At 43.5% G+C, this 19,356-nt stretch overlaps 1 long non-coding RNA gene and 1 pseudogene across 1 annotated transcript; both read right to left on the bottom strand.

Annotated features, from left to right (window-relative positions):
* Window positions 1-3,242: 3,242 nt before the first annotated feature.
* Window positions 3,243-9,005, bottom strand: LOC121578928 (annotated as a pseudogene).
* Window positions 9,006-16,828: 7,823 nt separating this feature from the next.
* Window positions 16,829-18,683, bottom strand: LOC121579585. The gene is made up of 4 exons (XR_006002931.1): window positions 18,638-18,683; window positions 18,224-18,288; window positions 17,933-17,975; window positions 16,829-16,860 (listed from the first exon to the last, which is right to left on the bottom strand). It is a non-coding gene; the product is annotated as an uncharacterized LOC121579585 (long non-coding RNA).
* Window positions 18,684-19,356: the final 673 nt, after the last annotated feature.

Below are 19,356 nucleotides of genomic sequence, written 5' to 3'. Positions count from 1 at the left end.
GATAAAAATTACAGACCTCTACATGCTTTGTAAGTAGGAAAACCTGCAAAATCGGCAGTGTATCAAATACTTGTTCTCCCCACTGTATATAATAATCTGGCACTATGTACAAAGACGGCAGGTGGAGGAAGAGTGAATTGGGAGCCTTGAATCAAGAGATAGTCTTTTGAAGCAGATTACTGCTGAGTCACTCATCCACATGCTCGTGCACCAACAAGGGTGTCATGTGCAATGGCGATTTTAGCATGTCAATCTTGGTGGGGTAAACTCAACAATTATTTTTTAGATGCATGCCAGCAAAGCCACAACACTAAACAATACATTAATTGCACTATAACGGTGACAAACGGTGCCCACAAACTATTAGGTCCTACATAAAGCTGTCCCGATAGCCAGCATTCCTTTCAGCACCATGTAGTGAGTGAATCCTTACCACTGCTACACCTGGCTATCAGCGGAGCCTCGTCTGGCAGCGAAACAGTTCATTCAGCCTCATTTACTGCCTTTTTAAAAACCAAAGTTGATATGGCTGACTTGCTTAAATAAGTATGGTTACTACTGACTCCTTGTGGATGTGTAACTCCATAAGAACCGCATTCTCCTTCAATAATAATGAATGCCGACATGAGTTTTGACTTTTGAACCATACACAAACATTATTACATTTATGTTCAGTAGATTCATAATGTTTGTTCTTATATCATTAACACGGAGCACTAAGTATAAGCTAGTGCAAGCAAACTAGCTATGACAAGGTAGGCCTTAATTCAGAATGGACTTCACTTTCAAAATGGACACTGACAGAAATTCAGATAGACGTTAGTTCAGATATATTCAGCAGTATGTTGAGGCCTTAACTTATACTCTTCTTTAAGTCACCACATTATATGTATAATTTTTTAGCTAAACAGGTGGGGCTATGCCCCAATGTCCCTGAATGACGGGTCACCACTGGTCAGGTGAACCCTTGACATGAGCAAGAGCAACAGTTTCATTCGATTTCCAAATAAATAGTTTATCCTATTCCCTTTAGATGGCAAAAGAAAAGTAGTCACATTTTCTGAACCGCAATGGAAAGTGAAGGGCTGTGCAATGTGAGGGGTTGTGCAATGTTTCATCTTACATTTTACATTTACAATTTAGTCATTTAGCAGACGCTCTTATCCAGAGCGACTTACAGTTAGTGAGTGCATACATTTTCATACTGGCCCCCAGTGGGAATCAAACCCACAACCCTGGCGTTGCAAACGCCATGCTCTACCAACTTCATGCAATCAACAGCAAGCATTTACACCATGATGAAGAAAAGCTCTAATCTATGGATTACTGGCCATTGCTCTGGATGTAGAGCAATATTTCTCAACAATCAACTCTTATCAACAAAAGCACTCCAGGTAACAAATTATGTTATAATATACCAGTAAAAAAGAAAACAGCACTTCATACAGAATAGTCCTAGAAGGGCCAGCCAGTGAAGTTTATTGACAGCAGTGACTAGATCTGTTACATGAGTGGTGTTTTATTAAAGGGGCAATCAGCAGTTGCTACATCCATTTTTGGAATTCTAAATTAATGATACACCCATTGATTCTTGAAGAATATAACATATAAATGCCTCATGAGCTTAGTTCAGCTGTTGTTCCCCATCAGAACCCAAAATATAAGCTTGTTTTACTACAATGTTTGTAAACAAAGTAATCGTAAACAAACACTCGCCTCAAAACATGGTTAAAACATATCATGGATGGTCAGTCCTTGCATCCATATCTCTGTCTATGAATTTGAGAGTGGTTTAATTTCTCTAACCCCATCCCTCAGCTTTTTATCAAAACGGGCTGTTATTGTTTCCACTGCTGATTGCCTCTTTATGCACTTTAACCTAGAGTCGATTGACGCACCCCATCAATTCTGAGTAACATAAAAATATCAAAATCCATCAGTTTAAAACTAGAGATATCAATTTTTTTGCATTGGATGTGTCTCATTCACTGCAGTCGCACTTCCACACCTACAGTGAAAGGTGGCAGAGCTACAGCGGTGTTTGTCAGACCATGAGACATCCCGACAATCGGTCTTCTCACAAAAACCTACAAAACTATACTGAACAAAAATATAAACGCAACATTTTTGTCCCGTGTAGCTCAGTTGGTAGAGCATGGCGTTTGCAACGCCAGGGTTGTGGGTTCATTTCCCATGGGGGACTAGTATGAAAAAAGTATGAAAATGTATGTGTCGCTCTGGATAAGAGCGTCTCCTAAAATGTAAATGTAAAACATGCAACAATTTTACATAGTTACAGTTCATATAATGAAATCAGTAAATTGAAATAAATTAATTAGGCCCTACTCTATGGATTTCACAACTGGGCAGTGGCACAGCCATGGGTGGGTATAGGCCCATCCACTGGGGAGCCAGGTCCAGCCAATCAGAATGAGTTTTTCCCCACAAAAAAGATATTTATTACAGACAGAAATACTCCTCAGTTTCACATCAGCTGTCCGGGTGGCTGGTCTCAGATGATCCCGCAGGTGAAGAAGCCAATTGTGGAGGTCCTGGGCTGGCATGGTTACACGTTGTCTGCGGTTGTGAGGCTGGTTGGACGTACTGCCAAATGTTATAAAACGACATTGATGGCGGCTTATGGTATTGAAATTAACATTCAATTATCTGGCAACAGCTCTGATGGACATTCCTGTAGTCAGCATGCCAATTACAGACTCTGTTACATCTGTGGCATTGTGTTGTGTGACAGAACTGAACATTTTAGAGTGGCCTTTTATTGTCCCCAGGACAAGGTGTAATGATCATGCTGTTTAATCAGCTTCTTGATATGCCACACCTGAGGTGGATGGAGAAATACTAACAGGGATGTAAACACATTTGTGCACATAATTTGAGAGAAATAAGCTTTTTGTGCATATGGAAAATTTCTGGGATCTTATATTTCAGCTCATGAAACCAACATTTTACATGTTGCCTTTATATTTTTGTTCAGTATATTATGATCACTCTATGGAAAGGGGAGACTCACGAACACGATGGTGTTGCTCTCCGACCCCCACAAGTGTCACGGGACACGTCTGAAGGTAACCGGTACCGGTTTTAAATAATTAATGGAAGCATGAAGGTAGTTTTGTGCACACCCAAAACAAGGGGTTAAATATGTGTAATATATATTTCCTGATATTTTTTATATCTCCTAGATATAGGACAGACACTTCAAAACCTTATTTCCTGTCTTTTTTTGCCATTTATGAATATGTTATTCAATGCGTTTCTATGGGCTATAGTAGTAAAGGCCAAATTCAATATTTTTCTGAATCAGTCACTAAAATAAACTGGCAACCAGAAGACACAGAACCCTCAACACTGAAATACAACCTTAACCTAAAGGAACAGAATGAGTTCTTATCAACAGTCTCATAGACATTTAAGTGATGACAATCAGTAGGACCATCACTTATTTTTGTGTTTCTTCTTTTGCTGCAAGCGTCTTTTCACCTGAGGGCCTTTGTCTGACTCCAGGTTTATATTGGGCCCTTTCCCTGTGACTGCCTGCCTTTTGTCCTTTGTTAAGTCCTGCCGAGCAATTGGCTCAATGATGGCGCCTAACTGGGTGACGACCTTTGGCGCTGTGATCTTCTGCACTGCATTTTGGGTGTTCCAGGTGAGGCCAACAGGAGAACGAATGGTGCGCTCGACCTGTGTGGGGTTCTCAAATGGGAACGGTAACTGACTCACCTACAACAGAAAGAAAGTAGAGGTCAGAGACCATAACACAAAGTCATATTTGTACTAAAATAGTATGCACGTCACTGAGCTAGGTCACCTGGTGTGCAGCAATGGAGGAATCCCGCTTCTCTGAGATGATGATGTTAGGGAGCTTTTGGTCTTGCCTTGGTGGAGGTGGTGCAACTTTTACCCGGAATCTTCAGTAGACAAAAAAGCAAACCATGTTAGGGGGACAAACTCAGAAATACCTCCACTAAACCTGCATAACGCTACTTAGAGCAGTTTGTCAAATTACCACAATTCTATGCCATTGCCATCTACTTACCTCTTGCGTTTGCTACGAGAGGGTTGGAGACCGAGGCCCTCCCACTCTCCCCATCCAGGCAACGTCAGGTCGATAACCTTCGGCCTTCCTGCCTCCTCCCGTTTCCTTTTGTCCTTCAGGAAGTCAGAGATTACATCGTCCCCTGCAAAGGCCTCTTTAATGATGACCCTCTGTTCATCCTTGTCCTGAGATGGAAAGACATTACATGGCAGAAAAGGCAGGGTTTATTTTTCTCATAACAGCATAGGATAGATAAATATATTTTTGCAGGCAGGTGCACTGATTGGTGCATTGAAGCCTCATGCAGATCAAAGGGCCCTCATTTTAGATGCACCTTGCAAATGACATGTACTGTATTTGTCTTTATACTGTGTCCCTTACCTCAACATCCTCGACAGCTGTTGGAGCCAATGGCACTTTGATGACCTTCGCCTCCTTGGTCAAAACCTCATTGGGATCAATCATTTTCTTTCTCTTTTTGTCTGCCTGTTGAGTTGCAGACTGAGGGTCAGTTTCATCTGTGCTCGGGGTCTGAGTGGTCGGAGGCGCTGGGTCACTGGCAGAGATGTCCTGACTAAGCAGCTCCACATCCTCCAGGATCCTAACCCGAACCAGGCCCTCCTCTTTCCCAAGACAATGACGTTTTACTCCCGATCATGTTATTAGAGTGAAACTAATCTGCGAAGACATGACCCTACATTGTGACACTATATCAGAACTTGATCTTACCCTCATTCTCCTCCATAGACATGGGTGGAACCTAATCTTCAGTTTGACGCAATTTCCGCCTCTCCTCAAACCCTCTTAAAAGCGCTTCTTCTTCGGTTTCCTCCATCTGCTCCTCATCTTGGTCGTCCCGTCCTTCCCCTGGTTTTCCAACTTCTCTGGGCCTCACAACAGGAGGCTCCATACCATTGCTTTCTTCCTGCACCGTAGGCTCTGTGGAAAGCTTGCACCTCATCCATGGATTCACCTGGTCCAGTATGGGCTCTGCGTCATTCATAAAGTCTGGCAAGGCGTCTGCCGACTCTTCTTCATCCTCCTCGTCTTCATCAGCAGGGATTACCAACTTCTGGGTCAGATCTTTGTTCACTTCCAGCTGCTGCTGCATGGCTTTGCGAGCCTAGGGACAAAAATGAAACAAATTAGGAGTCTCAGTCAATTTATTTCAGGCATGGGGTCTCATGATACCATTCTCTTTTCTGAAAACACTGGTTCTCTCAAACTGCCAGGCCAATACAATATTTTTGCACGTAAAATATTGCGACTGGTAGCGTAATAGCCTATAAACAAACAAAATACAACGGTTTAAAAGCATATTACCCCATCATCATATTTTGCCATGATGGCCTTTGACTTGGCCCATTTGCCACTGTTCTGGTGCTTCAGAGACATTAGTTCCTGTGTGAGTAGAGATGAAACAGAGCAAAAGAAGCAGGTTTAATGCAATTAATAAATTAATAATCCGAATTTATTCTTAGGTTATTTTAAGTTGTTTCCATCAATCTCTCCTTTCTTGTAAAGGTTTCAAAGTTTACCTTCATTCTTGACAGTTCCATCTTCTTCAGTTCATCCAAGACAGCAGCAGGGTCTGTCTTAACCATTTCATCAAACTGTTTCAGATACTCCTTACGCATTACTTTCTTCTGTACTCTGTGGTATCTGGGGAAGAAATCGGAACGTTATTTATCATGTATTGCCTCTGATGTTTCCTTGCAGTGATGTTACACCATTCATATGCCACCTTCCTACAAATCAACCTCCTCCTAGATAATTGGATTTCCTTTTACTTTGCATTAGAGGTCTTCACAGGTCAACAAAAGTTGGACCCGTTCTGAAATGGACCTGGGACTTTTCCACCGGGACCCGATATGCATAAATTAATTTAAGAAATATAGAGACCAGTTCCGAACGGACCCAAGGACCACTAGACCTGTTCCGTATAGATAGACCTAGTCGGATCCAGACCCAGTCCGATCCGAGTGATGGAAGCAGCAGAAAAAGTAGCTTAAAAAATGACTTATCAACCAGAGCTGATACAGCGTGAGAGGAGGGAGGTAAAGGTACCGCTCTAGCAGGTGGGGGAGGGGCCATACTGTGAGCGACACAGGAAGCAGGGAGGGAGAGACGAGACACAGCAAACAACCAAGCCGATTCACGCTATAGTAGATAAATAATCTAGCAATGGCAGCTATTAATCATCCAATATGATTAGGTAGTAACTGTCTTGACTGTATCAAACCAGGAGAAGCTAGTTAAGCTAGCTAACGTTAGCTAGCTAGGCTAATTGAGGCTGCAGTGCATGTGCTTTCTCATCCTACAGTTACAAATAACAACTCTGTCTTCGCACCACGTGCTCTCACCACTGGTGTCCCCCAGGGCTCAGTTCTAGGCCCTCTCATATTCTCCCTATACACCAAGTCACTTGGCTCTGTCATATCCTCACATGGCCTCTCCTATCATTGCTACGCTGACGACACACAACTAATCTTCTCCTTTCCCCCTTCTGATAACCAGGTGGCGAATCGCATCTCTGCATGTCTGGCAGACATATCAGTATGGATGACGGATCACCACCTCAAGCTGAACCTTGGCAAGACAGAGCTGCTCTTCCTCCCGGGGAAGGACTGCCTGTTCCATGATCTCGCCATCACGGTTGACAACTCCGTTGTCTCCTCCTCCCAGAGTGCGAAGAGCCTTGGCGTGACCCTGGACAACACCCTGTCGTTCTCCGCTAACATCAAGGCGGTGACCCGATCCTGTAGGTTCATGCTCTACAACATTCGGAGAGTACGACCCTGCCTTACACAGGAAGCGGCACAGGTCCTAATCCAGGCACTTGTCATCTCCCGTCTGGATTACTGCAACTCGCTGTTGGCTGGGCTCCCTGCCTGTGCCATTAAACCCCTACAACTCATCCAGAATGCCGCAGCCCGTCTGGTGTTCAACCTTCCCAAGTTCTCTCACGTCACCCCGCTCCTCCGCACACTCCACTGGCTTCCAGTTGAAGCTCGCATCTGCTACAAGACCATGGTGCTTGCCTACGGAGCTGTGAGGGGAACGGCACCTCCGTACCTTCAGGCTCTGATCAGTCCCTACACCCAAACGAGGGCATTGCGTTCATCCACCTCTGGCCTGCTGGCTCCCCTACCTCTGCGGAAGCATAGTTCCCGCTCAGCCCAGTCAAAACTGTTCGCTGCTCTGGCACCCCAATGGTGGAACAAGCTCCCTCACGACGCCAGGACAGCAGAGTCACTCACCACCTTCCGGAGACATTTGAAACCCCACCTCTTTAAGGAATACCTGGGATAGGATAAAGTAATCATTCTACCCCCCCCTTACCCCAACCCCAACCCAAAAACAAAAAAAGCATTGTAAAGTGGTGATCCCACTGGCTATAAGGTGAATGCACCTATTTGTAAGTCGCTCTGGATAAGAGCGTCTGCTAAATGACGTAAATGTAAATGTAAAATAATATTAAGTAGCAGCCTACCTGTTAGCTCTTGGTCGTTGTAGCCTATCCTTCTCCTTGAACTTTTAATTCCATCGATTAGATATCTCCTAACTTTTGTCACTCACGGAGGCTCTATGACTGTAGCCCATTGCCGCTTTGATTACTTATGATTGGCCAACAACAAGCTACATGCGCCACGCTCCACTTGCCAAAAGCAAGAGCAGCAGCATAAATGTTGTAATGTCTCTTCCTCTAGCTTTACTGCAGCAGTCGCGGTCGGATCTGTACGGGCCCTTCCGGACAAGTCAGTTGAAATTACACATACCTGATGAGACCGTGACAATCAAATCAGATCCAGACCCGTGACAACATTTAGAATTCTGGGTCCGGATCAGGTCTCGGGTACAGGTGGATCCGTGAAGACCTCTACTTTGTATTACTCATCCTCCAGCAGAGCTTATACATAAGTTAGGAATTTATTTTCACAGCACACTTTAGGAAAATCTATAAAACAGTACATTTTGGTTTACGCTACCGAAATAGTGTAAAATCCTCCTACATACAGGGAACTACAGTATGTTGTAAGAATATGTCAAACACTCACTTTTTGCTTTTTCTTTCCCTTTTGGCTTTCGCTTCATAATAAGACTGTAGAGCTCTGGCTTTTTGGAGTTCTGCGACGGATCTTAGCCTGACAAAAAAAATAAACTATATATATATATATATATATTGTTTGTAGAGACAATCAATAACAATCTAGAAAAACTCCACAATTTGTGCATTGTTGTTTTTCCAGTACATTGTCATTTTAGTGTGCATACACTAGTCAAGGGCAGTAGTGTGTGCAGGTCTTTGCCCTTGCCCAGCACTAACACACCAGATGTAGCTTATCTTATGCATATGACCACATGCTGGATGTTTGAGGTGGGACTCACTTCCTCCAGACTCATGGCCCTCAGACAGGCCTCCTCAGTGGGTGTCAGGACAGGGTCATGTGCAGGAGGCTGAATAGCTCTTGTTCTAGGGGGGTTTGGGCCTGGAGCATATAATATTTGAAATTAGTTTACCATCATGAAACACAAACAGAAAAAAAACCTAAAAGGAACGTTTTACACCCACCTTCCATCCAGCCACCACCTTCTCATGCGTTTAGGTCCAGAGGGCTCCTGGTTCAGTGGGAATACCAGCTGCTCTGCCTTCTGGTTCTGTAGGACCACACTCTGCCAGCGGGACACCTCTTTTGATGTTTTCTCAAAAGCCACTTCTCTTTGGATCTGTAAAAGGATATTGTTTACATCTCAGAGTATTTAACAAGAGGCCTGCAATCAAGACTAGACATTCTACCCGTTGATGTTCTTACCCTTTCTGTCTCCTCCTTAGTCAGGGTGTCTCCAGGGTGCTCTGGTTGTGTTGAAGGTTCTTCAGCTGCTTCTTCGTCTTCATTAATGCACTGGGGGTCTTATCCAAGGTTCCAATGAGGTCAGAAAAATTGATTTAGGTCTCCTTCACCTGTCAGTTATGACACACAGACAGACATACAGTTCAGACTGTAAAATCACATTTTGGATTTCTATCACTGTTCCTAGATCTTGTCAGACATTTAGCTACACGTTTCACTAATAAACTGCCAAACTATCTTGATAAAAGCACAAGGGATTTTGAAAAAAAGTAAATTGGGTACATTTAGTTTCATTTACCTTCGGCATTGACTGTGAATTCTGACACCTGAATGCTTGCTTCAGACCGTTCAGTAAGCTTCTTCCTGATAGTATGAATAATGCACATTGACAAAAAAAATTATCAAACATACATGACTACAAAAGCAACACAAGTAAAAATGTTACATTAAATACTAAATACTGGTGATTTAATTAAATTGGTGGGCCAAGTCCTCCGGTCTGCATTTCTCTTGTATGTGACGACCCTCCCACTCTGTCTGCCGTATTCTCTCTTTGCTCTTGTTTCCTTATTAGGATGCCGGTGGGCGGAGTTGGGAGGGTCGTCAGCTACATGGGAAACACCTGGGCCGGGTGTGTCCCAGCATAAATGGACCTCTTCCACATTAATTGGAGACTCTTTCCAGGCAGATACTTTGACTTTGGTTGTGGTATTTTTGTGGCTTTTTGGTTGTTGCTTTGGCACCTCTCAACACCTTTCCATATTACATTTATGCATGCAAACACTCACTTACACTACTGATTACACACACCATTGTTATTTGATTTAGTTTACTTTAGTTAATAAATATATACTTTGAGTATTCCTTGTCTCCACGTGTCTCCCTTTTGTTACGAACTTGAGCCGGTTCGTGACAAGTGGGGGCTCGTCCGGGATCTTGAACTGGTTGTGTTTGGGAGAACGTGGAGTTAATGTCCAATTCTGTAGGGTCTTTCTTTGTAAATTTTGTTAGTTTGTTTGAGTTTGATAGGCCCAGTATTGGTTGCCTTTGGGTTGTGTACTGCGTTGGAGAGAGACATTGGTTAGTTTCCAGGCCCTGCTCTACTCGCTGTTGGGACATCGGTTGGAGGTGAGTACAATCGGCTGTGTACCTCAGTGGGAGATTGGGTAGGGTAGTGACATTTGGAGCTATAGCTTTTTCCCCTGATAGGCTTAGTGACGTGTTTTGTTTTGGGATACGTTGGGCATGGTTAAATGTTTGTTATTTTTGTGTGGTGTCTGTGGACTGAGCAGTTGTCTCGGGGGCACATCCGTGGCTTGGGGGAATCTACCAGCGTGCTGGGGGGTATAATTCCTTGCCAGCGGGCTACAGTACGTAATTACCCACCGCGAATCTGCACGAAGACTAGGGTTGAGTTATTGTAGGTTTTGGGGAAGCTCCATATCCCATCTCTCTTCTGTGGTGCTCGGTGTGATTGTCATTTCTCTTGTGTCTGGTGTGCTCAGAAGAGGGGTTGAGCAAGATTATTATGATATATATATTTTTTTTTTCTTCTGATTATGGCGTCTAATGTAGACGAGTTCATTCGCTTTCCATCAGAAGAACTGTTAGAATTATGTACTAAAGAACAGCTGTTGAAGGTTGCTGAACACTACAAGGTTGAAATTAGTGATAAACGTCTAAAAAATTCTATTAGGTTAATATTGAAGGCCAATTTGATGGAGAGTGGTATTCTTGAAGTTACCACTGGGGCAGCCTCTGCTGAGGACACGTTGTCTCCCCGATATGTTACAATGACCGCTCCATCGTTTAGTCATAGTAGTCTTCTTTTTGAACAGCAGAAAGAACTGCTTATGTTACAGCTAGAGCATGGACAAGCTAAAATGGAGCATGATCGTGTCAAATATGAAAGGGAATTGGAATTTAAACAGGATATGGAGCGTGCTAAAATCAAGCTGCAACAAGAGCGACTAGAGTTGGTTAGGGAAGGAAAGCTCTCAGGGGAGAGTTTGCTCTGGGAAGGTGATCCAGAGTTACCTAGGGGTCGTTCCTCTTTTGGTCATAATCCAGACACATTTGATATTGTTGGGAATTTACGGTTGTTGCCCCAGTTTAATGAAAAGGACCCGGAGACATTCTTTTCGTTGTTTGAGCGTGTTGCTAACGCTAGGAGTTGGCCTGATTCTGATCGCACTTTGATGTTGCAGTGTGTGCTGACTGGTAAAGCGCAAGAAGCATATTCAGCTCTTAGTGTAGCCGACAGTGTTAGTTATGATAAGGTTAAAACGGCTGTGTTACAGAGTTATGAATTGGTCCCTGAGGCTTACCGCCAACGATTTAGAACTTTAAAAAGGGATGATCAGCAGACTCATGTTGAGTTTGCGCGAATATTATCTTCACAGTTTAATCGCTGGTGTTCCGCCTCTGCAGTTATGACTTTCCAAGGGCTGTGTGATCTGATTATGTTAGAACAATTTAAGGACACAATCCCTGATCGTATAGCGACGTACATTAACGAACGAAAAATAAAGACTGTCGCTGAAGCTGCGGTTTTGGCAGATGAATATGTGTTGACTCACAAAAATGTTTTTGCAGAACCCCGTATTCGGAGTGAGTGGGGGCGTTCGCAGAGATTTGGGCCTCGCTCGCCGAGATACTTCGGTTCCCGGGCAGAGTTTCATTCAACTAGGGTTGAGCCTGATACCTGTGGTAAAACTGACTTTGGTCAAGAGTGTCACTACTGTCAAGAATTAGGTCATTGGAAAAATGAATGTCCGATTCTTAGGTCTAGGGGTAAATTCAGTACAGGTGCTTATGGTAAATCGAGGCCTACAGCGTTAGCAGCGCCTGTTCCACATCAGTTCACTCCTGACGCATTGTCTCATGCCCAGAGCCATGTGAAAGGCTATATTGATCCCGACTATTTACCTTTCGTTACGGAGGGTTTTGTGTCTATGTTAGGAAGTAAGAACCTAGTGCCAGTAAAGATCCTAAGAGACACAGGTGCCTCTGAATCATTTGTGTTGGAATCTGTGTTACCCTACTCTGCGGAGACTGATTCGGGGAATAGTGTTCTAATTAGGGGAATAGGTTTGAACACTGTCAGTTCCATTGCATAAACTGATGTTGGATTGTGGACTGGTGAAAGGTGAGGTTGTTGTGGGGGTGCGTCCTTCATTGCCTATTGAGGGTATTGACGTGATTATTGGAAATAACTTGGCTGGGGAGCGTGTGTGGCCTATCGTGTTTCCATCTTTAGTGGTTTCCACTAAGCCTTCAATTGTAGGGATTCCTGATGAGATTGCACAGAATTTCCCAGAGGTGTTCTCTGCGTGTGCAGTGACGCGTTCTATGATCCATGACGACCTGGTCACGGAACTGGCTAACGAGAATACCACAAAGAAGTCTTACTGTTTTCCCTGTTATCCCGTTATCTGTATCCCGCTCCGATTTAATCGAGGCGCAACGGACTGACCCTACATTAGAAGAGTTGCGGGACCAAATTGTGCCTGTGGAACAGTTGGGAGATGTCGCACAGGGCTATTTTCTCCAAGAGGAGGTCCTGATGAGAAAGTGGATGTCTCATGGTAGTTGTTTTCTGGGGGAGGCGATTAGTCAGGTTGTGGTACCAGTTAAGCTTCGTGAGTTGGTGCTGACAACTTCTCACAATGATGTTGCTGGGCATATGGGTGTGAGAAAAACCTACAATCGTATATTACGACATTTCTTTTGGCCAAGATTAAAGAGGGATGTTTCTGATTTCATCAAAACTTGTCACACCTGTCAATTAACTGGTAAACCTAATCAAGCTATTAAGCCGGTACCACTGTTCCCTATTCCTGTACTCAGTAAACCTTTTGAGTATCTGATTATTGACTGTGTTGGTCCTCTGCCTTGTTCTAGAAAGGGTAGTAATTATTTGTTGACTGTGATGTGTCAGACCACTAGGTTTCCTGCCTATCCTCTCCGGTCTATCACGACTAAGTCTGTGTTAAAAGCTTTGACTCAGGGATTCCAAACAGTGAGAGAAACTAAGGTCATTCAAAGTGATCAAGGATCTAATTTCACCTCTAATCTCTTTGGTCAGGTTCTCCAACAACTCCATATTAAACACAACTTGTCTAGCGCCTATCATGCCCAAAGTCAAGGAGCACTGGAACGTTTCCATCAAACGCTTAAGTCTTTGTTGAGAGCTTATTGTACTGAGATGGAAAAGGATTGGGAGGAGGGGTTGCCTTGGTTACTGTTAGCTGCTAGGGAGGTTTCACAGGAGAGCACGGGTTTTAGCCCAAATGACCTAGTGTTTGGACATAGGGTGCGTGGGCTTTTATCTGTTCTCCAGGATGACTGGAAGTCTCCCGAGCCTCCTCAGTCCCTGTTATCATATGTGTGTGATTTTCGGCGACGCTTGTATGCCGCTGGTGAAATGGCTAAAGAGAAGCTATCATCTTCACAGGACAGGATGAAGAGCATATATGATCGCCAAGCTGAGCCTCGTCACTTTAGTCCAGGTGATCAGATTCTGGCTCTGCTGCCAATTGTTGGTTCTCCTTTTCAAGCCAAGTTTCAAGGTCCATATACAGTGGTGCGCCAGTACACTGAGCAAAATTATCTAGTTGCCACTCCAGAACGGAGGAAAGCACACCAACTGTGCCATGTAAATTTGTTAAAACCCTATTATGCACATTCCTCTGAGACTGAACAGGGGGGGTCTACAGAGGACGGTAAGGCTGTTCTTTTGGCTGATACTGTTTATTCCCTGGGTTCTGGTCATGCTAGGTCTGTGCAGGAGCAGGAAGATGTTTCTGGACCCGACGATTGCATACTGCAGGGTAGATTGAAAAATTCAGAGACACTGGAGATTTTAGATAGCCTTCTTACTCATCGACCTGTTGATGGGCAGAAAGAGATGGTTGGTTTGATTCTGAGATTTCCAGGGTTGTTTTCTGATACACCTACACGTACAAACTTAATAGAACATGATATTGACATTGGAGATGCTGACCCCATTCGTCAACAGTTCTATAGAGTTTCTTCAGAGAAACTGCGTTGTCTGGATGCTGAGGTCAGGTACATGCTGGAGAGTAAAATAGCAGAGCCTTCTTTCTCCAGTTGGGCTTCTCCCTGTATCTTGGTCAGTAAATCGGATGGAACAAACAGATTTTGTACGGACTACTGTAAGGTAAACGATGTCACTAAGCCGGATTCATTTCCTCTTCCTCGGATGGAGGACTGCGTTGATCAAGTCGGCGCAGCTAAGTTTGTGAGCAAATTTCACCTGTTAAAGGGCTATTGGCAGGTGCCACTGACGAGTAGGGCACGTGAGAAATCTGCCTTTATTACACCTTTTGGTCTGTACTCGTATTCGGTTATGAGTTTCGGACTGCGTAATGCGCCTGCCACTTTTCAGCGACTTATGAACAGGGTTGTCTCTGGTCTGGCCGGGTGCGCTGTTTATCTGGACGATGTAGTGATATATGCAGATACTTGGGAGGAACATCTGTCCCGTATTCAAGCCTTGTTCGGACGTCTGGCTGCGGGTCGCCTCACGATAAATTTGGCTAAATGGGAGTTTGCTCAGGCGACTGTTACATACCTTGGAAAGGTGGTTGGGCAGGGTGAAGTGCGTCCTGTTCGGGCTAAAGTGGTAGCTATTGATGCTTTTCCACTACCAACTACTAAAAAGGAACTGATGCGTTTCTTGGGAATGATTGGGTATTATCGTGCTTTTTGTAGGAACTTCTCTACTGTGGTCGCTCCCTTGACAGATTTGCTGAAAGCTAAGGCTGTTTACGTATGGTCTTCTCGTTGTCAACAGGCTTTCGAACTTGAGCCGGTTTGTGACATGTATAACTCCAGAAGCCCCACTTATCTAGGAAGGTACCATTAAAACATGATCAGTTCTGACCTTTTCTTCCCCCTAAGCGAGCTAATCGCCTTTCCTCTCGTCATCACTGCCTCCCTGTCTCAGACAAGACACACCGTACCAAAGTTGACCGAATAATCCATAATTGATGTGCTTTTTTGGTTACTACATGATTCCATGTGTGTTATTTCATAGTTTTGATGTCTTCACTATTATTCTACAATGTCGAAAATAGTCAAAATAAAGAAAAACCCTTGAATGAGTAGGTGTGTCCAAACGTTTGACTGGTACTGAATTTTGCAGGTTTTCCTACTTACAAAGCATGTAGAGGTCTGTAATTTTTATCATAGGTACACTTCAACTGTGAGAGACGGAATCTAAAACATTGTATTATTGTTAAGTAATTAATTTGCATTTTATTGCATGACATAAGTATTTGATACATCAGAAAAGCAGAACTTAATATTTGGTACAGAAACCTTTGTTTGCAATTACAGAGATCATACGTTTCCTGTAGGTCTTGACCAGGTTTGCACACACTGCAGCAGGGATTTTGGCCCACTCCTCCATACAGACCTTCTCCATATCCTTCAGGTTTCGGGGCTGTCGCTGGGCAATACGGATTTCAGCTCCCTCCAAAGATTTTCTATTGGGTTCAGGTCTGGAGACTGGCTAGGCCACTCCAGGACCTTGAGATGCTTCTTACGGAGCCACTCCTTAGTTGCCCTGGCTGTGTGTTTCGGGTCGTTGTCATGCTGGAAGAACCAGCCATGACCCATCTTCAATGCTCTTACTGAGGGAAGAAGGTTGTTGGCCAAGATCTTGCGATACATGGCCCCATCCATCCTCCCCTCAATACCGTGCAGTCGTCCTGTCCCCTTTGCAGAAAAGCATCTCCAAAGAATGATGTTTCCACCTCCATGCTTCACGGTTGGGATGGTGTTCTTGGGGTTGTACTCATCCTTCTTCTTCCTCCAAACATGGCAAGTGGAGTTTAGACCAAAAAGCTCTATTTATGTCTCATCAGACCACATGACTGTCTCCCATTCCTCCTCTGGATCATCCAGATGGTCATTGGCAAACTTCAGACGGGCCTGGACATGCGCTAGCTTGAGCAGGGGGACCTTGCGTGCGCTGCAGGATTTGAATCCATGACGGCGTAGTGTGTTACTAATGGTTTTTCTTTGAGACTGTGGTCCCAGCTCTCTTCAGGTCATTGACCAGGTCCTGCCGGGTAGTTCTGGGCTGATCCCTCACCTTCCTCATGATCATTGATGCCCCACGAGGTGAGATCTTGCATGGAGCCCCAGACCCAGGGTGATTGACCGTCATCTTGAACTTCTTCCATTTTCTAATAATTGCGCCAACAGTTGTTGCCTTCTCACCAAGCTGCTTGCCTATTGTCCTGTAGCCCATCCCAGCCTTGTGCAGGTCTACAATTTTATCCCTGATGTCCTTACACAGCTCTCTGGTCTTGGCCATTGTGGAGAGGTTGGAGTCTGTTTGATTGAGTGTGTGGACAGGTGTATTTTATACAGGTAATGAGTTCAAACAGGTGCAGTTAATACAGGTAATGAGTGGAGAACAGGAGGGCTTCTTAAAGAAAAACTAACAGGTCTGTGAGAGCCGGAATTCTTACTGGTTGGTAGGTGATCAAATACTTATGTCATACAATAAAATGCAAATTAATTACTTAAAAATCATACAATGTGATTTTCTGGATTTTTGTTTTAGATTCCGTCTCTCACAGTTGAAGTGTACCTATGATAAAAATTACAGACCTCTACATGCTTTGTAAGTAGGAAAACCTGCAAAATCGGCGCAAAGTACAGAGAGATCCTTGATGAAAACCTGCTCCAGAACGCTCAGGACCTCAGACTGGGGCGAAGGTTCACCTTCCAACCTTCCAACACGACCCTAAGCACACAGCCTAGACTACGCAGGAGTGGCTTCGGGACAAGTCTCTGAATGTCCTTGAGTGGCCCAGCCAGAGCCCGGACTTGAACGCGATCGAACATCTCTAGAGACCTGAAAATAGCTGTGCAGCGACGCTCCCCATCCAACCTGACAGAGCTTGAGAGGATCTGCAGAGAAGAATTTTATATTATTAATACATTTGCTAAAATTTCTAAAAACCTGTTTTTGCTTTGTCATTATGGGGTATTATTGTGTGTAGATTGATGAGGGAAAAAACTATAATTTTATCAATTTTAGAATAAGGCTGTAACATAACAAAATGTGAAAAAAGTAAAGGTGTCCGAATACTTTCTGAATGCACTGTAAGTGTTGCTATTAGTTGGCAGGAGTTCTTACTTCAACATTATTTAGGGTGTCCAATCAAAAACGCCTATTTTGACCAATGGGCAAAATAATATGTTAATTGTGTAGATAATCCCCTAAAATACTGTCTATCATAATCCGTTCAAAAATTAATGGAGTTGTTACCCTTGTAGGATGGCCAAAATTAGGGTGACTAAATCAATGGAGGCCACAGAAAAAAGTGGTCAAAAATAAGGAAAATTGCACAGCATCGCATCAGCCTGGCTGGATGCTGTGCGAGAATGAAGGCTACCTGACAGGATTCACTTTCCCGATCTTTCTAATCGAATCCGCAGGACATAAAACAATATAGAGGTAAGGTAGCTATCGATTTTGAGACATGACATGTAGTATTTGCATATTTAGTATACGCTTTTAATACTATTGCGAAATTCCTGTTCTTTTACAAAGATTTCTCACAAAAACAAGCGCATCTCTGTGAAATGTCAACAGTGTCGGAGCACTGTGTGTACCGGAAGTTTTTTTATTTTCAATGCCTTTTACACTTAATTCCGCTCGTCATGCGAATTTTGCCTTTTGTGATCCGCGGAAATAACTTTGAAGACGACCACCACAACATGTAAAATCAAGTTGCTACGAGAAAGCTGCACCGCTCTGTCAACAGAGCTCAGTGCTTACTATTGGATGTATTAGATTACGAATTCCGACCTTTTGAATAGTGTTAATTAAAATGTTAGATAAAGTCCCCACTGAATGATTCAGAAGAATTAGAACCATATTTGTCTTGGTCAAATGTATTTTTATAACATAAGGAAGTGAAATTCATCAGAGTGGGTGGACATCCTAAATTATTGTGTTTTGATGCATTTCCAGTACCTTAAGACTTTCTGGTAGATGTTGTCCAATACCTCTTTTCCATCTGTTTGAACAGAAATGAAAGACTTCGCTTATTACTAATTTTAAGGAGGGAAACTGGTTATAACATGTATATACATGCCTTAATTTCGAAAAAATATAGACTCTTAGCTTTCATTTGACATGATCAGAACTTTACATGTTGGTGCTTACGGGTCCTTTCAGATGGAAATGCCCATATGCTACCGTTTTATTTTCTCAAGATAATTACTGCAGGTGTGTGTGTGTGTGTATCTCCCATCTCATCCTCACTGGCACTAATGATGTCATCTGCTAGTGCTTGATGAAGTTCCTCTTCATCGTCAACCATCGTTGCACTGGAGTGAGGGACAACAATCATTACGCATGTTGCACCTCGCTTGTTGTTATTGTATCATCAATATCTGATTTAGCTAACACAGATCGTCATCATTAGCCCTGGAGTTATGTGTAATGTTACAGTGTGTAGCTAGTTAGTTAGCCAACGGTCTTCCATAAAGACAAGGGGAAATTGTCATGATGGCCAGGTAGTTACAACGCTAATATGAGCTAGCTAGCTAGCGTAATTTAGTGCCTCTGGCAACATCAGTGGTTCTCGACCTTTCATTTAAACTAACCAGTAGCACACCAAAAAAGTAACAGTAACAACCCGAGTTAATTGAAAAGGCCAGAGTTCATTGCACAAACCTTGTCATCTTCATAGTTTTTCCACCGTTTAGTGCATTCAGTGGTGCATTCTTCTTATTCTTCGTCAGTGGGGTTTATCGGCGGTTGGCATCCAACGTTATGGTGCATTACCGCCACCTACTCTACTGGAGTGTGGGACAGAGACAGGGACAAACTAAATCCTACCAGCCCCTTTGCTCTTAAAAAAGATAACTAAATATTTGAGACTATATCTACACCTTTTAGTAAAGTTTTTGACTAGCTAGACTCACATGTGCAACGTAAATATGTCGTGCATTGTCGTAAAAACGCGTGCTCCACACCTGGCGTGTTCGAGGACATCAATGCCGCTTATCTATATTGACAAGATAGTTGGCTGACTGCTCTAACGATGGAAATACATGTCCGCAAAGGCGAAAACCGGGCGGGAATATTCTAGCCCAGGGCTCCCCAACCCTCTTCTTGGAGAGCTAGGTTTTTGCTCCAACCCCATTTGTAACTAACCTGATTCAGTTTATCATCCAGCTAATTATTGGAATCAGGTGTTCTAAATTAGGGTTGGAGAGAATGATAGTTCTCCAGGAATAGTGTTGGCGAGCTCTGTTCTAGCCAATGATCTTTTGTAGAAAACATATCAATAACCTCCTAGCAACCTTAGCATGGCGATATTGAGTCGTTTCATCTTACTGTCCAAAGGGACTGCATGCATCCGGCTATACATACATTCTCCATTCAGGCTA

Source organism: Coregonus clupeaformis, chromosome 13 (genome assembly GCF_020615455.1).
Source record: "Coregonus clupeaformis isolate EN_2021a chromosome 13, ASM2061545v1, whole genome shotgun sequence".
Taxonomy (NCBI): domain Eukaryota; kingdom Metazoa; phylum Chordata; class Actinopteri; order Salmoniformes; family Salmonidae; genus Coregonus; species Coregonus clupeaformis.
This window is presented reverse-complemented; position numbering and strand designations above follow the sequence as displayed.